We start from the raw sequence: 25,280 nt of genomic DNA, 5'->3' as shown, positions 1-25,280 counted from the left end.
TTTTAAGAAACTGGGTAGCTGGGTGGGTTTTTTTCCACTTGTGTCTCTAAGGAAAGTGTTCAGGCAAGTGCAATACAGAAAGCAGAAGATACCCAAACTGTTGTTGATATTACAAAGAGGATGGAAAATACAAGATATTGTCTTTTACATAAACAGCTCCTGTTTTGGGGGGGATATTGTGATCCATTGGCTGAAATAGAAGAATACTCACTTAGCCATACATATGCTTGTTAATGACAAGCTGTGCCAGAGAAGGTGCTGCTGTAAAATGGAAGACACAGTTGCCTAGTTCAAGACAACAGTAAACTGACTTGGAAAACACAGAGGAGAAAGGCTGGACTGTTTCATCTGTTTGCAAAGTATTTTTCTGAATTATGCTGACTGCTTTAGTTGTTTTTGTAATGGGAGCAGGACACTGCAAAGCTCTTTCTCTGGCTTTGAGTTCAGAATTCAAGATTGACTTGACAGCAGACCCTTTTCAGGAGAGTCACCCAATGGTGAGCTGTGGTGCTGTCTCCCAGACTGTGTGTTCCAGCCACGCTTTCTGTAGGATATGGAAGCACAGTTCTCTTCCCACACATGGGCTGTCCCTGCTCTCCTTGGCTGAGGCTCTGAGCTCTTACTGACGCAGCTGAAGCAGCTGTGGCCAGCCCAGGGCAGTCCTGGTGGCCCACACACAGACCAAGCAGCCTCCTGCTCTCCAGGTGCTGCTAGTGGTGTTCAGGGGGGGAGCACTCTGGTCTCTTGGTAAGAGGCTCTACAAGTCTCCTCGAGCTGCACATGGGCCCAGTGGTCAGATTTGGTTAAAATTCTCCACTATTTATGGGGTTGTCTATGATGAACTGTCAGGGGCTGACGTTTTTCTGGGTGCATGCCCCCTCAGTCGAACCTCTGACAGATCCATGGGAAGGCCAGGCTTTCAGAGGACTTTAATCCTGGCAGAGCAGGGTGATTCCATCACCAGGCTGGGTAGCAGCTGGTGGAGGAACACAGGGCCACTGCTGTCACGGGAAGAGCGTGGCAGCAGAACCCTTGGCAGGCTGGATGTCCCACATCTCTATGTTTGCTCCTCTTGTAGCTGAATTCTCCAGATGTTTTGGTTTCTTCAGGCACTTAATCTTGCTCCTTAGGTATGGAGCACCAGTGAAGTTATCTGCGGTCATTTGTCAAATGAAAACCAACTGCCCCGTGCAGCCATTAATGCCATTGATTTTGAAAAGAGAATTATTTGTGGTGGTTAACCTTGGGCACGCCTGACCGAGCACCATTCCACACCGGTGAGCTTGGATTTCCTTGGCAATTTGTAGGTTGTAATGAGCCTGAAGGACTAAGGTTTCCTGTGGCTGGGGGAGCTACTAATGGCATAACTTGGAGCCTGTAGGCTTTTTCATCTCTTTCAGGAGACAGATGAAATAGGTTCTTGTCCTTTAAAGATTCTCTTTGCTTTTGAGGTAAACCTTTAACTCTTTTTGCCCCAGTGATGATCAAGGGAGTTGAGGAGCAGTGCATCCAGTGTGTGCATTAACAAAACACTCAGAGATTGTGGTTGGCTGAAGTTTTGCAGTGACTTCAAAGGCTCAGTCTGTGCTCAGTAGGTGGATTAGAAGGGTGGCTGGAGGGTGTGGATAAGTTGAGTGTGCCTGTGCTAACTAAAAATCTCCAGAGCTAGGAAAGGAAAGGCCTAGAGGCCAAGCACTGGCACTGAGCTTGGAAAACCAGAGTATGGCAAAAGTTAGTGTTTCAGTAACCAGGAGGAGGGTGATATTGGTGCTTTTGGGCTGTGAGTAGCTTCTAAACCACGGGTTTCTAAAACATGTCATTGCTTAGCAAAGAATCAGCTGTTTTTCTTTTTGACTTTGAGTGTTTTGGGGTGTTTTTTCCCCCATAAGGTGTAGTTGTTGCTGCTGGAAAAACTGTTGTGTTTCAAATGGAAACAGGAGCTGGGAGTGAGAAGAGGAAGAGAACAGCGGGAATGGAAAGCAAATTGGTAAATTCAGGCTGCTGTTGTGACGTGTTTATGGTGTGTGAGTCGGCCCTATGGAGCCTGATTAGCACGTTCCCAGCAGACAGGGCTGTTTGCACAGTGGGAGGAATGGCAGAATGAACGTGGGCTTGCTGTGGATGCCGTGTGCTGAAAAAGCCTGAGCAGGGGGCAATCATCACGCTGTGTTTAATGAATCCGGTAGTGGCCATGCTTTTGCAGGGAGATCAAAAGCAGAAGCAAAGAGCTGTTGTGGTTCTGAGCCTTTTCAAGATGCATCGGATTGAACTTTGATTAAACAGAAAGAAAAACATCAATTACAAATCCCCCTTGTCTGATGCTCTGTGTTTCAGCCCTTAGTTAAAAACAACCAGCTACAAATAGGATAAGAAATATTAATACTGGAAATAGGGTCTCTAATTACCGGAGGAGCGAGGGTGTTGCATATCTTTTCTTTAAGGTCAGAACTAACTATCATGCAGTGAAGAGCTGATGAAAGAAGGACTTAGATGTATTTTTCATAGCAGAAATAGGAAGGGATACCCTGCAGAATCCTCTTTAGCACTTTGTCCTTTTTGGACGCGGCGAGTTTGAGAAGGTACAGAAGCTGAAGAATGGAAGGGCTGTGTGAGCATCACCCCCTCTGCACATGTCAGGAACACCAGGCTGCAGCTGCCCTGTAAATAGTTGCTAAAGATCCATTTTAACTTAATGAAGTCACTTGTTACTCAGCACATGGCACAGCTCCGAAAATTGAGTAATGATTGATCTGAGCTGTGTGTTAATTTCTTCATGCTCTTGTCGTTCCTCCTGCCCATGTCCTGAACACCATTAGGTGTCCTTGGATCCTATTTTAGGAGCTACTCTTAGAAATGAGTCAGAGCAAATGGCTGGAGCGTTGGTTTTTTTTTTTAAAGAAAAGTGTTGCAAGGCCTTTAAAAGCACGTCTGTCATTATCAGAAGGAGCAGTGTTGATTAAAGGGGACTGGTGTGATGCCTTAGAGCAGGCTCTGAGCTGCACGATTCCTGCAGGTGCTGGTGTGGCACAGCCTGGTGTTCTGTGTAAGGGAAACCAGAGAAGCTGCGCAGTAGCTCTTTGTAGGAGGGCACATTACATTGTTTCTGTGATAAATGGTAGCACCAGCAGTGACAAATTTTCCTTGTGGCAAAACGCTGGGGAAAATTGATGACTGAGCTGGGGAAACGCATGTGGCAATTGTCATCCAGGTTTTATCTGGCAGCTGGAGCTGGAGTGTAACATGTTATGATGAGTGACCAGGAGTTGAGTAAAATTTTCCTGTATAATGAGAGTGTGATTTAGGTGCATTTGATTTGACAGAGATGGAGCTGTGTGAATCCAGCAGATGCAAGGCTTGTAGTGGAAGTACTGGTGAAACATCCCGAGGTAGGCTCAAGAGGATATTGTAAAAGCAGGGACTGTGACCTGCCCCTTGGACAGTGCTTCATCCCTTAGTTGCAGAACTAAGTGTACTGCAAAATCTGGATGTACTGTATCAAGAACCTTCTTCGTGACACCTTCTGTTTTCTAAGAAGTTTCACGTTATTTGAAGGAACAGTCTCTGTTTATTAGATTGTGCAAATAGGAGAGTCATTCTGTCCTTACCATGGAGCTTCCATCACAGTATTCCAGAGACAGAGGAGATTGTATCCTCAGAGGTGCCACTTTTGGCAGTTTACATTAATCCCAGACATATTTTTATGAAATGGGAAAATGATAACATTTCTTAGCTATGAACGAATATAATTTCAGTAGAAAACACTCAGTACCTCTTTTCAGAGGAAGTATAGAGCTGTTAGAGCTCTTTGAAGGAGCAGATTGAGAACAATGATCTGCTTGTTGTGGTGTTTGTATTTTCAAGAGATTGAAAAAAGCCTTTCACTGAAGACTCCTAAAATATCCAATCTGTTACAGAATAAGCATTTGTAGGTGAATGTCACCAAGGTATCCATTCTAAATAAAAGGGTAACACCCCCAGACAGTGACAGGTATTACTGACCAGATTTCACCATTAGTGTAACTAGGACTCGTAGCATTTCCTGTGTTCATAACTGACCTGGAAAAATTACTGAGTCAGGGAGGAAACAGTTGGAGTTACTCCAGAGTGTTGAAATTACACTGTTGCTGTGAATGTCAGGGGTTCTAGAAAGTACCATGAATGAACAATACAATGCTAGATGGAACTCAAAACCAGGGGAACGCGGTCCTGACTAGCTGTATGTGTTGATGGGTTTTAAAATAGCCATTATTGCTTATGAAAATATTTTTGAATAATTTGGGATAATTCTTAAAGTATCAGCTTAGTGGTTAGGTAGCTTGCAAAAGAATGATAAAGGTTAGGAATTACTTGTGAAAAGACCATAGAATGCAACATGCCACTCATGGAGTACACAGCCTGAAGGGAAGGGCAGAGTGCACAGGGTGGATACAGGGCTGTGTTAGAGCTGGGAAGGTGCAGACAGGGGAGCTCAGCAGTGTTGAACACCCTGCACGGAGCAGAGGGAGGTGCCAAGGCCCGTTTGCTTCGTGGAAAGGCCAAACGAGGAGAGCATGGCAGGTGGCTATGAAATTCAGGGCTGTTGAGGGAGATTAATGAGGACATAAATGTTGTATGAGAATGAAGAGTATCCATTGATGTTTCATGTCTTCTGAATGCTGAAAGCCAGTGAAATGCCAGAGTGGGGCTCCGTGTGGGAATGCTGTATCATCCCAGATCGGTCAGGGCTGGCTTGGTGCCTCCTGCCTGCCTTGTGCATACCCATCCTACTCCTCTTCCAAACAACATGCTTGGAGGTCTTTGGGAAGAGAGCTGGGAGTGCACCTACAGCAGCCTGTTACAGTGCACCACATTTCACTGTTACCTTTCTGAACCGGCTGTGCCACCTTCTATTTATCAGCTGCTAAAATTACTGCTTTTTATGACTGTCACTGGGAGCTCTAAAGCATGAATGAGTTCCTGGAGTGAAAAGGACAACAGATCCTCGTTGGCTTTAAGTGCTCCTGTAGTGATCATTGATGATCAGTTGTTGAGTGTCCTAGTTCATAAATACTGTGGAGATTCCATGGGTGCTTTATCATTGCATGTCAATATTAAAAATGCATTAGGCCAGCTTTTTATTTAGCTTTATTTTGCATTACAGATGATCACAATCTCGAATACTGTATCCTTAAGTACATGACTGAAGCTAAATTTATATCAACACTGTGTTCTGCAGAGCACTAACACTCTTGCAAAACCAGGAACTCACTTGGCATCTTCTCAAACACTTCGAGAAACAGAGTGGCAACCTTTAACTTCTGCTTGTAACATAGATTCTTTCTTTTCCGTGTCTTAATCTAATTAAATTATTTCTCTCTCATGTTACAATGAACTTGCCAGCAGTGCTGATAATGCATTTCATAAGCAGGAGCAATTGCAAAGATATGTCTTCATGTGTAATTGATGTTAACAAGACTGTCAGCTCTCTTTAGTCTAAGTTCTGTTGTTGTTCATGAGCAGGAGGAGGGAGGTTTCTTTGTCAGTAGTCTCATCTACCCAGTGGCCTAATGCAAGGGGCAGTGACTACAGTGATAACCTGTGTTTTGCACGTGATTTGTCTCCAAAAAGCTCTGGACTGTCTTCAGCTGCTCCTTGGGACTGTTCAGCGTGTGATACTCAGAACACTCCTGGAGGGAGGGTTCTCCATCACCTGGTGCTTTGGTCAAGTTGATCTCCTCCCCTCCATCCCTGGCTGTGGCTAATTAAAAATGTCCCCATTTCAGGACAGTGAAGTTCTAGATCCTCTTGGCTGGCAGTGTCTTTCATGGTTTCAAAATCACTCCCTTAAAATTAATCCCACTGAATTCCATAACATTGTTTCTGTCCTTACCACGGGATTAATATTTGGATTTCTGATCAGTTTGAATTTCGCACTTTCTTAAGAGACTTTAATACAGTTAAGCACTTCTGTAAACAGTTCCAGCAAATACATTAATCATTTCCAAAGTACAAAAGAGTAATGCAGCTAAGCTGGACTCTCCCTTTCCCTCTTCTCTACAGATTGAGCTTCCTCGGGTTTCTGTGCCTCTTGACATTGAAAGAAGGTGAAGGTGACTGGAGAGCTGCTCTCTGTGGAAGCCTCATTCCTCCTCTCAGAAAGCACCTGTCCTACCTGAGGTAAATGGTGAAATAACAAGAGGAAAAAGTGACCTTATGTTATACCAACGAGATGTAGTTATGTGTTTAAATCCATTCTTGATGGTATTGCTGCACAGCAGGTTTGCATTTCCCGTATTTCTGCCTCATACTTCTCTCTGGGGTGCAAATTTGATCTTGGGAAGCATCAGATGGTTCAAACTATTGGTAAGCAAAGGCAGCACGGAGAGAATGGTGTTTCTCATCTGCCAGCCCCTCTACAAAATCAGCAGTGATCCTGGAAAAGAAATTCCCTCAGGAGAGGAGACCAGCCTTTGAAAGGGAGACTGTGACACAAGGGAAAGGAGGGAAAGGGAGACAGGATTTGGGTCCAAAGGTTGCAATGAAAGAGATGAATGAATCAAGAAGGGTGGCTCTTGCCAATCGGTGTTTGAGTGAACATTCTTAGACTGAGGAAAATCCTCTGCAAGAAGAGTATTAAAGTAAATTTTTTACATCTCTAAGTCAGTTGTTAACCTGAATGTGGCGAGACTATCACTCCTCAGAGATAACTGTGGTACTGAGAGCAGGGGAGGAGGAGGTGGCTGCCTGTTTCCTTAACCCATTCCTGCTGCTGTGACCCAGCCATGGGTGTCACATAGAGGTGATTTAGGATCATTTGATGTTGCCTTGCTTGCAATGATCCTAGAAGGACAATAGTTCATCCCCTCTTGCCAGAGCACCTTTGCCAGTGCATGTAGGTGCTACCAAAGCTGTTTGTGATTGGTGCCTGGTGGATTTGGGGATTTCTTCTTTATCTTAAGGTTTAAGTGATTCCACGTCAGGGTTATGCAGTGAGTGCCAGTGTGAGTGCAAGCTTGGTTTCCCTGCTCTTTGAAATATTGGGTCAAGCTGTGTGCAGTAAAATAGGTAAATGTGGAAAAGTGTTAATAACCCCCAACCTATGAACCCTTAGAGTACTTAGACTTTTGAAGGGTTTAATTTGTATTATTAAAAGAGGGCTTGTTTCAGTCCAAGTCATAAGTATTGGAACTTAGTAAATCAGTTCTGTACACATCCTACCCCTTAAGGAAGATGTAAGCCTGGTAGCTGCCTTGTTCTTGAGGCCAGTAAAGAGGAATAAGGATACAACAGATAATGTTGCACAGGTAATTATATGAGCAACTTATTTGTAGAAGATTGCCACTAAAGTTAAAGAATTTTAGACACCTAATAATGCTTTACATGTATTCATTACTTGATGATTAGTTGAAGCTTCAATATGAAAGGTAAGCCTGAATTACATTTACCTGAATGCTGCTTACAAGACAGGAATCTGTCTTTTTATTTGGTTCTGTTTTCGAGCAATCCAAGATTATTTTGTAAAGGGAACAAGGTAGAAGAAAGAGGAAAAATTATTCCTGCTCCAGTCTGTTGCAGTTGAAATACATTTTTATTTCTTTAGGGAAGCAACTCTATGCAAATAAAAACTACTGGCAGTATAGTAGCCAAAATAAAACAGCAAGCACTAAGTCAAGCAGGAAAGTTGTAAAGCAGTGTTCCATTGCTGAATGTTAAATATTCAAATAAACATTGTAAAAACTTCAGGAAGACTTTATGGGGCCACAGGTGCTCGGTGTAAAATCATTTGAGTTCTGCTATGAAACTGCAGCGATTGTTCAACATATTCTTATCACTCCAAGCTGAAAGTGAGTATCTGAAGGGAGGGGAGTGCTTAAGCTGGTACATATGTCTAATCCATCTCTGAAACTGCCTGTGTCCTGCTGTTTTCCCTACCCCACCTTTGCATACAGAATCAAGACAGTGATTAAGTGCACAGAACACTGAGGACATTGGTAAAATGGGCACAGACATCCGTCAGTACGTGGATGAAGGAGACAGTTTGTTTCCCCCCTTGTGTGCTGTTACTGCCCTGGGTGTGTGGATGTGTGTGTTGCTAAGAACCAGAGAACTAAGGAGGCTCTGTAATGGGAGGACTGCGTGGGCAAAAAAATTGCTAGACTGCCTGCAAAAATATGGAAGAGAAAGGCAGATTTAATAATAATAGCAGGGGAAAAAAAGGGCTTAACATTAATCTACGGATTTTCCCCTAGATTAGTTTCTTTTTTTATAGCTGAAATGTATTAATAGAAAAGGCCCCTTTAGGAAAGATTTCAGTGGAAGAATTAGTGGAATTTGAAACATTTGAAGAGCTGGCCTTATTCTCTAATGGCCCAGTGTTCTGTGGCGTTGTGCTTCTGTTGCTGCAAGTAGACTCCTCTAGTAATGAACAGCAGGGAGTGATTTGGGAGGTGGTGGTCAACGTGCCTGTGGTGAGCAAAACTCACAGAGCTTAGTTCTGTGGGAAGGAGTTGCTGGGAAATGTATTGACAGATACAGGAACTGTCATGTGTTCAGATATTTCTTGGGTTTCTTCTCACTTTGTTCTGCAAACAGTCTCATTGAAATTAATGGGACTGTTTTACAGAAAAAAATCAGTAGGGGTGAGAGTGGCAGAACCAGGCTGGCACACTCAGAGGTAGATGGACAAGGTGCTAGAAATTAAAAATCCCTGTTAAGCAGTCTCAAGATCGGATTTGTTAATCAGCATGTGTCTATTCATCCCACTGTACGTGGGGGATGGCTGGGAGAGAAGACCAGCAATGGGTTGACTTGTAGCACCTTGATGTTCTTTACCACAGAATCGGGTGGCTTATCTAGATAACCTGAGCCTACTCAATTAGGACACCTATAAAGCTAATCTGGATGCAGGTAAAGGGAGATGTGGACTTTATAACAAGGATACTGTGGAATCTTAATTTTCAGCTGAGATATTAAACTCTCCAAACCCAGTAATAGTTGGTGAAACAGCAGCTCAGGGTAGAAAATGTTCCAGAGAGAAATTGTACAGGCATGATTCAACCACAGCTATTGCAGTACAGTTACTTAGTCAGCTATTTCTGTAGTCCAGTAATTGCTTTACTAGTTCTTTTAAGAGTTTGGTTTAGCTTTAAATAAACTGAATAGAGGGAGGATGGGAATCCTTAAGTATAATCAGTGTTTTATTTCAAGAACTAAATCACACCTTGTATTTGTTGTGCAGGACCTGAGTTACAGGCTGATACCTAATTTGTCTTGTGTTTTTTGGGTTTGGCTCACACAAAGGTTTCTGTTGACAGAAAATAAATGGTCTTGTGGAAAAGATGTGCACTTGGGACTTCAAGATCCATGCTCAGTTCTTAGCTCAGTGCCAGTATTCCTTGAAATCACTTAATCTGGATGTGTTTCCCATCTGTTCTGCTTTTCTAGGTGGCAAGCTTTTGTGACCATGTTTGCATACAGATGAATACAGGGGATCCTGAAGGTTCCTCAGAGCCTCCTGTTGCTGTTGAAATGTTTGTGCCAGCGAAATTAATTCCAGGTTTATGTCTTTAAGTGATTAGATCTTAATTATATGCAAGTGTGTATTCTTCATTTGCAAGGAATGGTGGGGAGCATTTACAAATGTGAAGAAGGACTGATTGAACAATCATGAGGGGAATGATTTAAGGAGAGCAAATTGTGTGCTTACAGAGGGCTTCTTATAGGAGGAAGCAGAGCAGAAGAGTTTGGAGTCTCCCATTTCAGCTGTTTATGTCCTTGTGACTTTGCAGTTTAATTTTCCAGCCGTGATGGCCTGGTTAGACAAGCCCAGACCTCTTCCTGAGTACGGGATGCTGGAGTGCAGTGATGCAGAAGGCTGGGTTGGAGTGGAAGGGGTTAGTTATATATCAAAACCAATCATTTCTAGTAATGAGGAGTCCCAAGGAGTTTGTTCTGGCAATTAAAATGGTTGTAGCTGCACTTTCCTGGGCTCGTTAGAGAAAGATGCATCTTTTGCCTGATATCAGTTGACAAAGCTCTGGTTATATCTGCCCTCTCAGATAAGCTGATCATTTAAACTTGAGAATCCCAAGTATCCTTGAATTAAAGCCACAGACTTTTACTTTAGTTACTAGGGAGAAAGAAAATAAAATCTCAGAAATTTGTCTTGATATCCTACTGCATTTCTTGATTGACCCCTTCCCAGTCCCTGCCTTTGGTTCTAGATCGTGCAGAAGCACAGCTGACCTTTGATCTCATCTGGTGTGAGAACTGCTGGCTTTAAATTAAGTTCTTCCTGGAACAGACATCCTGTACTGCACAGCTTTATTTAAATCCAGTTTATTTGAAGGCAGATGGTATTTTAAATGTACTCATTAGGTACTAGGACTGCGTGGTGTGCACATGCCTTGGCACACTGCCTTTCTGATCTGTCTTAAAAAGCTGTTCAAAATATATATTCATCAGTTTGTTGTGCCCTTGCCTCCCCTCATGCCTGCAAAGATGTGATTTGTGGTTTTGTCATGGGGTAATGGGAAGCAGTGGTTGCTAAAATTACTGGCCATACTTGTAAAGTTACTATTAGAAATCTAGGCAAAAGTTTGTAGACTACTCACACAGTGAAGCACAGCTTCTATCTCATTTGATTTAGGTTTCAGAGGCTCCCAGTAGCAGAGACACCTTTCCTAGGTGTGCTTTTCCTTGTTTCCTTTAGCCCAGTTACAGGAAAAATCAGTTTTCTGCTAACATAACTAAAAGCCTCTACCTCAGTTCTGTCCTTTGCTTTCAGAGTTCTGTACAAAACCCTGTCTGTAGGTTTACAAAATCACAGAATATGCCAAGGGAACGCTGAGGATCATCAAGTCCAACACTTAGCCCTGCACAGGACCATCCCCAAGAGTTGGGTGAGAGGATCATCCAAATGCTCCTTGAGCTCTGTCAGTCCTGGTGCTGTGCCCACTGCCCTGGGGAGCCTGTTCATGTACAAACACCCTCTGGGGGAAGAACCTTTTCCTAATATCCAACCTAACCCTGCTCTGACACAACTTAAGGCCATTCCCTTGGGTCCTGTCACTGAGAAGAGCTCCCTGCCGGCCCTTCCTCTTCCCCTCACAAGGAAGTTGTAACTGCAGTGAGGTCTCCCCTCAGTCTTCTGTTGGCTGAACACACCAAGTGCCCTCAGCTGCTCCTCACACAGCTTCAAATGATGGCCCTTCCCCATCTTCACTGCCCTCCTTTGGACACTCTCTAATGACTTAATATCTTTCTCATATTGTGTCCCCCCAGACTGCCCCAATATTGAGGTGAGGCTGCCCCAGGTCAGAGCAGAGCAGGACAATCCCCTCCCTGGCCCGGCTGAGCCATGCTGGGCCTGATGCCCCCAGGACAGGGCTGGCACTCCTGGCTGCCAGGGCACTGCTGACTCGTGGCCAACTGGCACCCACCAGGACCCCCAGGGCCCTTTCCCGGCACTGCTTTCCAGCCTCTCATTCCCAGTCTGTCCATACATCTGGGGCTGCCCCATCCCAGGGGCAGAATCCGGCACTTTCCCTGGTTGGTGATTCCCAGCCCTCTGACCTGTTGAGGTCTCTCTGCAGGGCCTCCCTGCCCTCCAGGGAATCAACAGCTCCTCCCAGCTCTGTGTCACCTGAAAACAGGCTCAGTGTCCCCTCCAGTCCTTCATCCAAGTAATTTATGAAGATGTAGAAGAGAACAGACTGCAGTTCCCTAATAAAAATTGTAATTCTTTGCAGTGGGAATTTTCTATACCCTTATGGAGAGGTTCACTATGGCCTGGGCCACAGCAGGGAGGTAATGTGGTTATGGACTGTGGATGGGATGGTGAGAGGCCAGTGCTGAGCATGTGATGATGTTCTTCCTTGCTGTGGATCACTGCTCTTCATCAAAGGTGGTGCCAAGAATCCTGGTTTTTTATCTCAACTATAACATGAGTCACCACATGTCCTCCAGAATAACCATGAAATGCTTTGATTTGAGCTGTAAGATAAAGGCAAAGCTTTGTCTGTAGTTGTGTAAGAATGGCAAAGAACTGGTCAGGGGGATAAACTGATGGATTTTCTTCCCTGTCAAGCAACACAAATGTAATGGGAAGCAGTTTTGGTAAACAACATTTATCCCTGTTTTTCAGTTCTCTGTGTTTAATTACAGTTATTCATGCCAATTAAATATTCATTAACTGATTTTAAAATACGCTTGATACTGTAAGTACATGAACAACTATTAACATTATATATATATTAATGATTTTATTTTTCAAATGCAAGGAGCAGTGCTCTGAATATGCTTCAAACACATGGCAGGTCACTTACAATGAACTTGCTTCCTGTGTTTTCCATCCCAGGATCTCACACTTAATATACTAAACCTCATAGGTAATACTCTAACCCTCAATTTGGATAATATTCCTTTTGAAATATATGAAACTTGCTGTCACTGAGGTATTCAAAGGGGGACAGATTTTTTCAAAACTTCTCATCCAGTGCACGAGGAATACAGTTTAGTCTTCCAGGATCTTTGAAAATACCAGCCCACTGCCTACTGAGTCAGCTAAAGATATTTACATTTGTATTTAAATATTTACTGTTGTATTGAAAAATATCAACCAACAATTTTGTGTAGGTGGGGCTGAGAGCTGCCTGTTCTGAATGGTGTTTGTGAGTACATTTGTGGGTATATTTGACTGTATCAAGTACAGTGTGATTGATGCCCAAATCCTGATGGACTCCTGAGATACCAACATAATTTCCATGTCTTAGGTCTTCCCTGAGTCTAGACTTAGTTGCAATAACGTTGATTCATCAGTGCAGATGCCTCCAAGGGAGGTGCTTTACTAACACAAGCTCATTTTGTTTTAGAGCTTTTTACTTGTGGGCTCATGTCACTCTGGCATCCATGGCATCCCTGAGTGCTCCAAGTCCAAAACTGTCCAGGTGAGATGGAGTGAAGGGAAGGTGAGGATGGGACTGGAACACAACACCTGGCATGTAATGGGCATTTCAGGATTTGGTAGGAAAGGCAAAGAAAATGGTTGTTATGCACATAAACCAGTGACAGGACTTGAGGGAACAGCTGGAGCCATGTCAGGGGAGGGTTAGGCTGGATACTGGGACGGGGTTCTTCCCCCAGAGGGTGTTTGGGCACTGAACAGGCTCCCCAGGGCAGTGGGCACAGCACCAGGGCTGCCAGAGCTCCAGGAGCGTTTGGACAGCACTCTCAGGGCACAGGGTGGGATTACTGGAGTGTCCTGTGCAGGGCCAGGGGTTGGACTGGATATTCCTTGTGAGTCCCTTCCAGCTCAGGATATTCTGGGATTCCAAACTTTATATACTACGTCTGAGTCTGCAAGGCTGTAGAAGTTGTTGGCTTGGGGTTGCCAAGGAACATCTTGAGTTACTTGGAGTGCTGCTGGCAGAAGCAGGAGAACACAGGAGAGAGTGCAGCCTGTCTCCTGGACAGTGCAGTTCCATGGTTCTCCCTAGGCTGGAACATCAGGAAAGCAGGGGGGAAATATAACCCAAAAACCTGGTAATTCTTCTGCAGCAAAGCTGGCCAGCTTAGCCAAGTATCCGTAGGTCCCTTTGCACACCAAAGACTGTTTAGAAACAATTGTTTTAGGTTTGACTAGCATTCAGAAGTACAATATTGTAGTTTAAATTATAATTTGGGGAGGTAGCATAAATTAATTTCGAATCTCTGACATTTTGAAGATTAATACCTTCTAGGATATTTTTTCTTCTGTCCTCAGTTTTAGCTTAGGAGCTCCATTAAAATGGGCCAACACCTCTCAGGTTTTGAAGTTTAGACTGAATTTTTACTAGCAAAAATGCCTGACATTTTCAAGTACAGAATTAGACAAATGCAACTTGTGTACACCTCTGGAAAAGCTTAAGTGAAATAACTTCAAACATTCTTTTTCATGGGGAGATCACACAGTTTTTTCCTAGATAAAATTGCATGAAGAGCAGTAGAGTTTTTACATCCATAGGAAGGAGCATCCAGTTTCACAGGAAGGTCTCTGCTGTCAAGTCAATAACTTTCCAGAGTGCCTTCAAAAGTAGAGAATTTTCCATCAAAAAATAGAAAATTACTCCCTTCTTACTTAAAAACAGAGGTTATTTGAGGCTTTCTGTATTAAGGCAACTTAAAAATATGATGATAGGGCATGCTCTGGAATTCCTGATGGAGAACACATCTGTGTGTCTGTACAATTGCATTGATGTCTTTTATAAGAAATTCAGATTTTGGATTCTTTGTCAGGGATGTTTTTAGGTATTCAAGGACCTTATTAATGGGGTTAATCAAAACAACTACCCAGTGAAGTAATTTCCCTAATGAGCAGCTTGGTTTTGGCTGTCAGCCTTTCCCTGCTTTATAGCTCTTCATTTATCATTTACCAAGACACTTGGTGGTCATTTTTTTAAGAAAAAAAAAAAAAAGTTAAGAAAACCCAACAAGCAAACCCCAAAACAACAAACAAACAAAAACCCCTGAGGCACAAAAAAAATCTTCCTGGTGAAAATTTATTTCTAAGAGTTACCAGAGGATCTATTTGACAATGTCAGCATTCTGTACTAATTATTTCATATATCCAGAGATTTTCTAGAATTAGGACTTGAGTTTTGAGTCCAACAAAAGAAGGTAATTTATCAAGATTAATGGTGTGATCTTTTATTATTAGAAAATACAATGTTCTGTGTTGAGCCCTTTACCCACTTCAAACCCTGTAAGGTATTTTCAAGTGGGCTCAAAATCATCCAACACGCTGGATTATCCTGAAGGGTTAGTAGAAAGGCAGTGGTTTACCACATAATTATTCTCAAGTAGAGGTGCCACAGCTGTGTAGCAGCCATTAATAAGGTTTCTTTTCTTTAAGAGGGCTCTGCTTATCAACCTTGGCTAATTTTCCAAGACTGTCTGCCCATTTAGTCTTTGGAAAGCTTTTTGTTCAGAGTGTTGCCACTAAGAGAGCTGTGCTGAATCAGATGATCCTTTAGTGATTAATATAAGGAACTTTCTGATCAATGGAAAGTCTCTTAACCTTTGCTTTCCGAGCAGAATAAATTCTTTCAGTGTTCTGAAGATGCTTAGGTGGTCTGGAGACTTAGAAAAAAAAATCATCAGGATGTTGCCTGTTAGAGAAACAGGACAGGGGACTAAATCCATTTAATAGTAATGCAGAACGCAAAATAAAACCAACCTAATCTGGCATAAAAATATGCAGAGGAAGCACTGTGTAAAAAAAGGTAGTCATCAGATTAAAACAGTGTGCACAGAATCATTTCACTGTCACAGTCAGCTGAGGGAGGATTGTGGTGGGAGGCAAACTCTGAGTCCCTACAGTCCTGCAGGGCTGGGGTCCAGCTGATGACAGCCCAGTGAATATGGACCCCTGCTTTCCACCTCTGTCCAATGCTGCTCAAATCCATCAGATGGGGATGAGATTCCTGTCATCATCTCTGGGCTTGTGTTTAACCCCATTCTCTGTATTCAGTCACCCACAACTGCTTGTACAGATCTATCTTACACTGTGTGTGTGATGATTCCAGTCTGCACAACACTCACAGATTTAATAGGGTTTTTAAAGAATATTATGTTCAGTTTGCACTTTTTAGGATGAAATGGGAAGGAACACCCTCAAATGCAGGTGATTCACGTCCTTGGTTATTCTCTGGTAGTTGTCAGTGTTTCAGCTGACTGACTGAGATTGACTCGTTGACTCTTGAAGTATTTCAAGTAGTAAAACTGGTTCTCATTGGAATAACATTGTGCTCTTTACACATCAGGACAACATTGTGCCTTAGAGTTTGGCCAGACAAAAACCTCTCCTGTTGTTCCCTGGCTGTCAGTTATCTTGAGAGCACAGGAACATTTCTGTGAGTGTCCATCCAGACACCTCAGATGTCAAAGTGTCATTTCTAAGTGCTGGCCTTGCAGTCCAACTCCTTTTGGGCCCCTCGGCTGCTGCAGGGCTCTAGAGCTGCTGTCTCTTGAAAGGCTTCTGCTCCTGGCTTTTTTTTCCAACTTCTCCACATCTCAGCTCCCTCCTGCAGTTTTTATGCCTGTCATAAGTGCAGTGGTTGAGAGAACAGAAATGATTAGAATAATACAGGTCCCATGTGGATGCAGGTAGATATACACATGTAACCACACCTGCCCTGGCTTCACTACCTGTGTGCCTGCGCCAGTGTGACATGATAGGAAAAAGGTTTAGCCAAGAAAAAATGTAGAGATAGTACTTCATATTGCACAACTGTTCTGCAATTAGCTGAAATGCTTAGTATTTATGGAAAGGCCAGCTTGGGTGTCTCTGGAGTGCAGGAAGGATGTACACACATGCATGTGCATGTAAGTAAATGTATCCACAGAGCAGTTTAAAGATGCTGTTTCTATCAAAATTCTACTGATAATACTGCCCTGATAAATTAAAATAATTCCTATTGCTTTGTTCTGTTCATAAATGGTGATGAAACAGAGGATCTGGAACATACCTTGCATGTCTGCTCTGTTCCAGTACTGTCCATGGCAGGGATATTGGGCTGTTCACATCTCATTTTACACAAGTGGGTTTTGAAAGATAAAAGTTATTCAGAGTGTAACACGTGTTGACCTGCCTGCTAGTGGCATCTGCATTGCTCAGTGCTTTTTCAAAGCTGTGATCAGCCTACAGATCCTCAAGTTACCCAAATCCTGCAGGGTAGACTGGATGGTGCCATCACACAGCACGTGCAGGACAGCCAGGGGATCGGGCCCTGCCAGCAGGGGGTTGGGTTTGACCAGGAACAGGGTCCTCCTGCTTCATCTGTTTGTCTGAGAGGTAACACCTTGGCCACACACCTAGGGCATGTGGGTCATGTCCATGGACGTGGGAACTCCAGCTCTCTGGGAGTGAGTTCTGCTCACATTCTCCATCAGTGCAAGCTCACAGTGTGCTAAAGCTGGTCCAGTGAGTCTCTATTTCTTCTGCTCAGTGAGAACTAATGCAGAGTGGGAGCTGTGTGGGTGGGTACTTGACACATCAGACTTCTGACCTGAAGTGCCCTCTGACTCTTCAGTTACTGAGCTTCTTTGAACCACATGAGTTCCATACCTGTTTTCCATCCCAAGAATCAGAAGCACTTAAATTGGAATTATTAAAGAGATAAATGCTATGAACTTCTTTCTTCTGGCTGGATGAAAAGCTGCTTGTCCTGTGAATCATCAGGAAATGAACCTCAAATTGGGGTCTGTATCTGGTGAATCAAAGATGAGTCTGAGCTAATTAAAAGGTTGTAGCTTGACTTCAATATTGGTGGTTTCCAGCTGGATAAGAGCCTGAGTGGATCTTGTTCATATTTATCCAGAAGTCTGCTGAAGCAAACTGTGCTGGTGGATAATTACAGGTATCCCTCCATTAACTGTAGCTGTTGGGAGCACTAAGAGATTTGGATGAACTGCATGTGTACTGAGGATGTATGTCTTGAACGAATGGTGTGTGAACAGTACATAACTTATTCTAAGAGATAAATATTCCTGGTTTTTTGTTTGAAAAAACCGAATATCCTTGAGACGACTTAAGGACCTGAGAGGTTAATATAGGCAGGATGGTGAGAAGTAAACACTCATTTTGAATGCCATAAGGCAAGTATTACAGACAGTGGTCATTTCACAGGACTCAGAGGTGGAGTTTAGATTTCCTAGCATTCCTGTATTCCAAATCCAGACGAAATGTACTCATTTTTAACTTCGACATTTGCCCTCCTGTGATTACGAACACCACAACTGTGCTGGTCTGTCATCATGCATCGTGTATCATTTGGAGGCAAAACAGGCTTCCACCTCCTCTTTCCTGCCATGGAATTGACCTTCTCATTAGCTGGAAATGACACTGTGGATAGGTAATCAATATTTCCTTGAAATACCAACCTCTCATCTTGGGCATTACTCACCCTTATTTCTGAAAAACGCTCTGACTAAAAGCAAAATGTTTAGACCTAGCTGTGTGTGGCAAATCTGCCCTCAGCCATACAAATCACGTGTATACAAGTGTTATTTCCAAGGTACAAATTGCAGCTTTGGTCTCTGCTGCTCTCTGTGTGTCAGCCTGACCTTACCCTCCAGACCCTGTATCCGAAGGTGGAGGAGCTGCCCTGAGTGCTGGCAGGGAATTGCTGCTGGGACCTTCAGGAAACAATTCAACACCTTTATTTATTTATTTATTTAACTGCTGTAGAGACTTTATAGAAAATCACTGTTTTTCTTCTTGCACATTTAAAAATGCATCAGATGAAAGCTGCTTCAAGCATTGATTAGTATTCAGAATTGTGAAGTCAATTTATTTGTGGCGTCTTAAGAGAAACCTTCACCTGCCTATTTTCTGTAAAGCTCAGCTTGCGTCTGCCTGAGCTGTAACCACACTGAAATTTTTGTGAATATGAAAGCCCCTTTGTCACTTATCTCCAAAGGGGCAGTATATAAATTCCCTGTCAGCATATGCACATTCTTCCTTACAGCCTTGTTTTCCCTTTCTGCAGTCTGGATCCCCTCTGGATTTATTGGCTGTGTCTTCTGGTCTTACATTTCTTGGCTTTTATTTTAGAGCTTAAGAGGGATGCAAACAAATACCACAGTTATTGCCAGAGGGCTCTAAAAGAGTGTTTCTTCTATCCTGTCTGCAGAAGTGGGCCAAGGTAGCTCCTGAAATGTTTGGTTTTTTTAATCACACCATGGTTCAGGTGTCTCCTTACTCAGATCTTGGTCCTGAGAGCCACATAACCAAATCTGGGATCTAGGTCTGCTTTTGGAAAGTTCTTCCTAAGGTGCCAATACCAGTTTGTTCTTCTGTTAGAAGTACTTTTGACTGTTGGGCTATTGTTTCTTGTTTCATTTAAACTGAAGCATTGTGTTTTAAGGAAGTTCTTGTTAATAAAATAGTTGGACCAAAAGCTGGTGCTCAGCTGCTGCTCTCAGCCTCTGGCTTACTCGATGTAGATGTGTGAAGATACTCTTTGCAGAGGCATTGTTTTCCTCCCAATACTATTAGAAATAACTTGTTTCCATCACTCTTTATCTTCATACCCACTTTTTCCCTCTGTATATGCCTTTGGCAGCTCTCTATTTGTTTAATTGTTGAGAGGTGAGGGGTTTTTGGGGGGAAAGGATGGAGTGGATGTGTTATCTTTCTCTGGGAGTTTACTTTTCAGAAAAGGGTATCTTGTTAACTGGATTTCATCTGTAAAAGAAATCTGAAAAGAAACTCCAAGTGTAGGATGATTTTATCTACATAATTTTTTTTAATAGTCCAGTGGCTCATTAATGGTTGTGAAATTTCTACTCATCAGTTATCTGTTATACCTGTGCATTTTTACTCTTAAATAGAAGTAGATACTGTAAGAGTGGGCTGCTGCTTTCAAATTTGTCATAGGTGGCCCTTTGTTTTTAGATTAAACTTGCTCAATTAGTCTATCAGCAATTTTATAGAGCAGAGAAATATGCACATTTGTCTCAATGCCCTGAAGAGCAAAGGAAGCATAATATCAAACATTAATCTGCATTGGTGATAGATGATGTTGCTTCTTCTGGTGTCTCATTCTCACCATTAGAGTGCAGATTTTGCAGAAACTGAATGTGACCCTTATTTTGCCTGAAATATTAAACTTATCTCTTTCTTTGGAACATGTGTTTCTGGTGATGGGGAGAGAGAGAGAATGCTGAAGCTGCCTTATAAATCTGACTGAGAGCTTCTTAACAAAGTCTAGGTAATGCAGTAATGAAATTAAGTACAAACGTGTGTGTTATAAAGGTGTTGCTTGTTGCTGTGGTAGTTTGAAGGTGGGGATTTTTGTGTTAAGCTGTCTCACAAGTTTTAATTGACTAATGCAGTAACTTTGCTCTCAAGACATCTTGGCTGTTGGGTATAAAAATACTAATTTACAGTATTCTGATAATTTCTAGACAACTGTTTCATATGGGTTCATAATGGAAAGTGATTCATGAATAATTCAGGGACTGTGCTTAGTTGGTATGGTAAGTGCAAGGACGGGTATGGAGAGAATATTATTAGAGGGGGCCAGTAAAAGAGTAAGAAAATCCTGGAATACAACTATAATCATGTGTATTCTAAAAAGCAGCCAGCACTCAATTTGATATGCGGTGGATGTCAGCTGTGCAAATGAAACACTGGAAGCTTCCTTAGCAATGAATATAAAAATGCAAAGATCAGTTATGTAGAGAAAGGAAATTAAAAAGTAACTTTTATCCATAGGTGTGATTAAAACTGTAGAATAGTTTTTAATCTTTTTGGGACAGGTTTTCTGGCGTGTCATTTATCGGCAATAGACTTTGCCCTTAGGGTTCCCTCCAGGCTCCAAGGAATTACAGTTCCTACAGTGAATTATTTTTTGCTCAGACTTACAGACAAGTGGCGATGAAGACTGGTCCTCTCGGGATCAGACTGCCTGGGGATGGGGAGGAGGAGAAAGGAATGGCTTCATTTGCAGCTAATGTTGTAGTGCCATAAAGGGCCCTAAGAATATCACACTGGAACAGACTCTCAGGGAATTTGCAATGACATGTAGTGCAGCAAAGAGAAGGTACAATACAGGCAGAATAGAGTACTTCATCTTACAGCTTCAGATATGGCCCAGCAGGAGATATTCCCTGCACTGGTGATGGATGCTTGCAGGTGATTCCAGGCAGAGAACAGACCTGGTGGTTGCTCCGGTCAAACCACTATCTGGGGGTTAAATGGTAGAATAATTTATGTTGGGGTGCCATAAACTTATTCTCCCACAGTCTGTAATCCCATGTCCTGCAGCAGAGCCCTTCTGGGGAAGGCTCACTTGACCTTGCAAGAGTTTTGAATTTTTAAATTGTCTCATATGAGTGCCTCTTCTTCTGCACCGAGACACTGGAGGTGTAGAGGGACCCTGTGACACGTTTAACAGCTGCCTCTGTGGAGCTCTAGGTTGAACTGTGTGCAGAACCTGCCTTGCTGCTGAATGGGAAAGGTGATCTTGGTTACATCTGCATGGTTGGTCTCTTTAGTGTTTTGACATCGAGGGCAGATGGCCTTTCAGAAGCTCAGAGACTGATTGCTCTCTCATTTGGCAGTGGTGATAAAGGGAATTAGATCTCGGGTAGCCTTGTTTTTAGCCAGTATTACCTGTAAGTCCACAGGACAGGCGAGCATCAGTGTCAGCACTTGCATTCATGGCAGGATGAAGGGGGAGAGCTGGCTGACTCTTTCAGTCCTACTGGAGCTGGGAGGCAGGGAAAAAACATTAGAGCATAGCTATTGTTCAGGAACTGCTTTCTGATGGGGATTGTTAACATCACAAGGATTAGGTAGTTGGCTATTTTTAGACGCCTGTAAGTTTTAGAGGCAGTTTGAAGCCGTGGATATCACCTAGGGCGTGTTTTTTGTGCTGTCAGAACAGCACCTTGAGATAAGCAGGGCTTCTCTCAGTTTGGAATCCTTGATTTCCTTCAGGATAGAAGCTGCATAAATTTAGACTTGCACGTTATGACCTCCCTGTGAAACAGCTTGTGAACTGCTCTGTGAGAAGCAGAGCCAGCTGGGCACTTACTGGAGTGGTAGGAAGGGAGGAATTGGCACCAACTGTAGCAGCAGCAAGGAGGCACATTCACAGATGTTCATTGCTCTCTCTCCCTGCGGGGCTGACATGAACAGAAATTAAGGTTATGATGTGGTTTGGGGTGGGATGGGGAGGAGAATCTGAAAAAATAAGGCAAACCCCTGGGTTGAGATAAGAAGAGTTTAATAACTGAAATAAGAGAATATTATAGTAATAATAGCCATGAAAAGGGAGACAACCGAAAGGGAGAGAGGAGTAGAACCCAAGTAAGACAAGTGACGCACAATCTAGCAGTGATCAGCAGCTCCTGGCCAGCTCCTCCCAGTTTAGATACTGGGCATGTAGGATGGAATGTTCCTGTGGCCAGTTCAGGTCAGCTGTCCCAGCTGTGCTTCTCTCCAGCTCCTTGTGCACTTCCTCACTGGCAGAGCATGAGAAAATGAAAAGTCCTTGACTCAGGGTAAGGTCTACTTAGCAACAACCAAAACATCAGTGTGCTCTCAATGTTATTCTCACACTAAATCCAAACCACAGCACAGTACCTGCTATGAGGAAGAAAATTAACTCTATCCCAGCAAAACCAGGACAGGCTAGAACCAACAGAGGAATACACATCTTTAGTTAAAACAAAGATGCAGGGTGTGTAAGGAAATATTTTAAGTTCAAAGGGGTGTAGGTTCAAGTGAACTGATTAACTCTGGCTTCCTGATGCCATGCCCTAAAATGATGATGAAATTGGGTTAAATAGCAAGTAGCAGGACCTGGTCTCCTCCTCAGGTGCTGTCGTTGTCAGGATGTATAAATATGTGTTGGTTGTAGATGAGAAATTCAGTGAATAAAGTGCTCCAGATACCCTGCCCTGCTCTCTGAGCAATGGAATACAAACAAATCCCAGACACAGCACTCTTTGGATTTATTGTGATTGGAAGAAGAGTTTGGTCCCTGCTGTGTGGTAAGAAATACCACTTTGGTGACAGCCACCTTTGTAGTGTTTGTTAGCACTGCTCATTTCACTGAGCCACAGCCAAGCTTTTGCCTCCCTCAATGAATTTGTGGGCCTCTTACTGGTGACACCGAGTTACTTCTGAATAAATCAGGCCTTGACTACCATAGTTGAGTTGGAATTAGTGTCTTCTTTTAATTTTGGCCACACTTGCTTTATTTTGGACTAACTGAAATTATCAAAGCAGCACAAAGTCATTGAATTGTATCAGGAAAAGTACTGTTCTGATGGCAGCTGGTCTCGTGCTGTAGCAGTCTGGCAAGAGGGAGATGGATTCGGCTTTGATCGCTGTGTGACTTGGTGGGAATCGTTTATCCAGCACCAAAGCTAATCTGGATTGACTTCCAAATGTTGAGTGGAGCTTACTTTTATAAAACACCACTTACTACTCGAGGGATCAGCAAACCTGAGCTGAAGCTGCACAGACAGGCTGACAGGAAAGCACCTGAGCTCTCAGTGCGTTTTTGCTGAAGCTGCTGCATTTCACATCAGATCATTTGAGCCAGAAACACGGGGCTTTCTTCTCCTTACACTCCTGAGTCTGTAGTTTAAAATGGAGTTTAAAAGCTTGTCCTCTAGGAGTTTTAGCAAACTGGAGAGGTGAAGGTAGGTCCTGCAAGCCTCAGTATAGTGTTCAACCAGCAGACACCCTTCACCAGAATGTGCCCTTCCAGGAGCACAAATAATGCTTCACTTTGCCCGAGGAGTTGTGGGAATAGCACAAAGCCACAGGTCAGAGGTTTTTACAATGTTAAAGGCCAAGAAATATACTCCTTTAATGATGAAAATTCATCATCACATTTGCTGAAGTTCCTTTGAAAATAATGGCCACATTATTAGATCTGATTTTCTAACATTTTATATTGTCATCCTTTAATTTCTGCTTGGTTTTGGCTTTTTTGTTTTGTTTTGTTTTCCAAGGCTCTTTGTTTTTTCTTCTTCAAAGACAAACTAATAAACAAACAAAAAGTCCCAACAAAAAGCCACTAAATTAGAAATACTGGAAACTAATTCAGGAGTTACAGGATATGTTTTGTTCCTTTATAACATCCCCAACAGAACTTCCAAGTTAAATACGCTTGAACAGGACTTGGCACTTGTTGTTATATTAATGATAATTGATTCTCAGACACGCACAAATCTATACTGTGGTGCAAGCTCTGTGACATCCCAAAATGCTTTGCTTGAATTGCAATACCTGAAGCACCCCAAGGTTTAAATCAAAATGCAATTATTTTGTTCCTCGTAAATCAGCATCCCTGAAGATGATACCAGCTCAGCTAAGAGCCCAATGGCTGCACAGCCCTTCATCTTCTCAAGAGCCAGAGTGCTCCTAATAGCTGGATGAGGAGTTGGTGACTCCTCGGACCAGCATACTCTGTGTGTAGGGGTGTGACTGTGCTTTTCAGCAGCAGCAGGGTTTGCCTGGGATGCACACACATTAATCCTGGTCCATACCACAAATACCCCAAACCTGTTTTACTTTTCTGAGGTAACAAACTTTTGAAGCAGACCCCAGCCATGATGGTGGTTCTCGAGCTTCATGCTTTGAAACGTGGTCTATGTCAGAATTAGCTTTGTGCATGCCCACGGAGCATATGCTTTTAATTAGTGGAATCCATATGGATTTTCACATACACTCCAGCTAACACAAGACACATGGACTTGAGGAGGGTGAATTTTTAGGCTTGGGTTGCAGGAGAGACTAAGCCCAAAGGTACAGCAAATCAGGGCTTGCTTAACATGATTACCCCGTGACCAGGTTTTAGCCAGTTCTTCTGGTTTAGAGCAAATATGAAATGCAGTTTTTGAGCCTGAATGGAAACCAGCAACAGTAACAAGAGAATTCTTGTGCAGTGAGGTAACTGGGAGTGTCTCTGCTGCTCCATTCTTACATGTCCATATTTTTCCTAAGATTATCAGAAATAAGAAAAATTACCTGCAGGCCCCCAGCAGGTCTCTCAGAGGAGTGCATGTGTCTGCAGAAGGAAGTTACATTGCCATGATACTCTTTGGCTTAAGTGTGTCCATTCATAGTTGTGGCTTGGAATTATGTTCTGACCCTGGTAAAACCAGTGGGTTCTGGGAGTCTGGACTTCAAGCTGCAATTTTTGGCCATTGCTCTCCAATGAAACTGATGCTAGAAGCATATAAAGCTTATCAGAATGCAGTTATTGCCAGCACAGCACAAGTAGATGAAGTTGCATCTGTGTGTGTGCTCATGGACTGAAAATAAATCCTCTATGGAAATAACTTCCATCAGGCTTGAACTTCCAATTCCCATATGTGGTTGTGCCTTGTGTTCAGTGGGGAGAACGTCAGTGAAAAGCTGCTGCTGGAGCGGCTTTGTTGTGTCTCAGGCCCTGCATCCATGGCACCAGTCTGGTGTAGCTCCTGGTTTGTCATTCCTCACTTTCCTCTGGCTGCAGGGTGGCTCCTGATTGCAGAGCAGGTGTCCCTGAAAGCTGCTCCTGTTACTTCAGGAGCTGTGGTCCCTGCTCTCACAGACCACATCCTTTTCTTACTCCTAAACTCAGACTTTGTCAGCTGCTCTAAAGCAGCTGGAATGGCTTGCTCTCTGTCTTTGGTATGTGTAGCTAAGCCCTGACAGACACACAGCAGTGCTGGTGCCATTCTTTGAAGTCCTGCCTGGGATGAGACAGGACTGCTGTCAGTTCAGCCATCTGCTCAACAGGCTTTGTAGGAAA

The 25,280-nt window shown here is 43.1% G+C and overlaps 1 long non-coding RNA gene across 1 annotated transcript in view; it reads left to right on the top strand.

Moving 5' to 3' along the window:
• The first annotated feature begins 6,037 nt into the window (after positions 1–6,037).
• The window catches only part of LOC126636203 (uncharacterized), a 145,437-nt gene continuing 126,194 nt past the window's right edge, over positions 6,038–25,280 (top strand). The window contains exon 1 of the long non-coding RNA XR_007627932.1: positions 6,038–6,156. This is a non-coding gene — a long non-coding RNA (uncharacterized LOC126636203). The remainder of the gene's footprint in view (positions 6,157–25,280) is intronic.

This window comes from Myiozetetes cayanensis, unplaced genomic scaffold (assembly GCF_022539395.1).
Source record: "Myiozetetes cayanensis isolate MyiCay16 unplaced genomic scaffold, myiCay2020 scf13, whole genome shotgun sequence".
In the NCBI taxonomy this organism is placed as follows: Eukaryota; Metazoa; Chordata; class Aves; order Passeriformes; family Tyrannidae; genus Myiozetetes; species Myiozetetes cayanensis.
The sequence above is the reverse complement of the archived record's forward strand: the minus strand, read 5'-3'. Positions and strand labels throughout refer to the sequence as shown.